We start from the raw sequence: 2,192 nt of genomic DNA on the forward strand, positions 1-2,192 counted from the left end.
CGTCTTCCCACTGCGTAAGACGTGCGGAAATGAACAGTTGACTTGGTTAATAAACCCGCTTGTATGATTCTTTGTATATCATAGTTAGTAAAGCGTAGCAGAATCTTAAAGATACAAAAATATTTTAAGACTGCACTCCGTGAAGACTGATTTATTTTATCAGATACACTTGTATTTTCATTATCAATTATTATAATTCGTTATAATTATAAGATTACGTTATAACTATACTTTTCCGTTATTGCGTTTGCGTTATAACAAGAATTTAAGCATATTGAGCGAATGACGAGAAACTGGTGCGGAGTGCACGGAACTCATTTTTTGCTACAAGGATTATAAGGGTTGTTAGGAGTGAGATGATCTAATCTGATCAGGTTCTTTTAATATAATTATGCTAAAGAAACCGCCACTAAAGAGTAGCAAAGTCAGAAAAGTTTTATCAGCTTTCAAAAAGGTAAGAATATTTTTTTAAATCTAAGAAATTATATTTATAATTTAACATTTTGTTAATTTATTATTGAATTCATCATTATTTAAGTTCGTTTATCAACGGCCCAAACTCGTCTGTGAAGTTGGAAATTCTGTCTCCCTGGACATTATAATTATTTATTCGTTGTTGGACTTTTGTAATATAAATGTAAAATAAACCAGTTATAGAATTGTGTTTAGTTTTTTTTAATCGAATAATTAATTGTAATTTATTTTAATCTAACGAAATTGCTGAAACCATAATACTTAATAATAAAAAATACACAGATATAAAGAAGTTAAAGTTACTATTATCAAGTTTAAATTTAGCTTGGAAATAATTAATAAAATTGTGTATAAAATAAATGTACAGACGTAATTAATATTTTTATTTACAAGGAAACAAAAGTGTTAAGATTTCGCGATCGATTTATAATTACTTATTATGATAAGAAAATCCAAAAGAAACTCTTATTATTTCAAATCACTAAACACATTAACGTTTTATAAATTACACTAATAATATAATAATATATTATTTTTTTAATTACGGTAAGTAAATATTTATATATTTATTTATAAATTCATACAATAAAAACAAAATTTATTTTTTGTCTTAGCGCCATTAAAAATTATTGTTTCGATTTTTATACATATTTGCTACTTGTTATTATTATCAATTTTGTAATAATTAGAACTATTTAAATACTTATTAGGATAACTGTTAATTAGATAAAATAAGTGATTAATGTTAATTGTCGTGAAGATAGTGAACGGTTTCGTTAAGTCTTATTACCTATGTCGTGATTTTATCTTTGTTTGTGGGCATAGGTTATGAAACATTAAGTTTTATTATTAACCTCGTGTTAACTTGACATATTTAAATGTTGTTTGAAACGTTTTTTGTCGGAATTTGCCTCTTTTTTTTGGATGAAATTTATCCTATTTGTTAACAGTATCTTTTTATAATACGAAATAATAAAATAACTCATTCTTTGTTCAGTTATAATAAATGTATATAATATTTGTTTTTTTTTTTTTCTAAATATCAAAGTAATGTTAGTATATGTTTTGATAGAATTAGTTATATTTATTTGTTATTTACCTACAAGTTTATTACGCACGATTCATAGAGAACCGAGCACGTTATAATAGATAAGGACCTCTCGGCTAATAGTTCTTCTAAGTTAGAATGAATGAGTGATGAATGACCTTCCTCAACAAACAATAATATGTAGTCCCAGTTTACTCTGTTAAGCAAATAAGAACCCTATTACGTGAATACTAGAGACGTGACGTAGGGCTAGAAAATGCAGTGGAAAATAAAGTAGCACAGCAAATGAAGGCTACACAAAGCCTATCGACAGCGAATAATGTGTTTGAGAATTTTCTGTCATTTCTTATTACAATCGGATTTGTTGGATCGATATAATTTATTCAGCAGCTATATTAAAAGACTACTCCTGAAGGTTCCTACTTGGTTTCTTGGAAAGTGCTATGCCTAATCTGCGTTCGAAGCTAATTTTAAGTAGCATTGAAATATAGATTTATGCACACACTTGACATACATCATATATAAGGTATATCTCTTGAGCAATTAGTGAGTACATGAAATTTTCGGCCACCGTCTTTGTACTGATCGATATTAAGACTGTTGTTTAATTACTGCACGTAAAAAGTCACAAATCAATCACAAAGAAGAAAAAGGAAAAAAAAGAATAAAC

This window comes from Vanessa atalanta, chromosome 9 (assembly GCF_905147765.1).
Source record: "Vanessa atalanta chromosome 9, ilVanAtal1.2, whole genome shotgun sequence".
Taxonomy (NCBI): Eukaryota; Metazoa; Arthropoda; class Insecta; order Lepidoptera; family Nymphalidae; genus Vanessa; species Vanessa atalanta.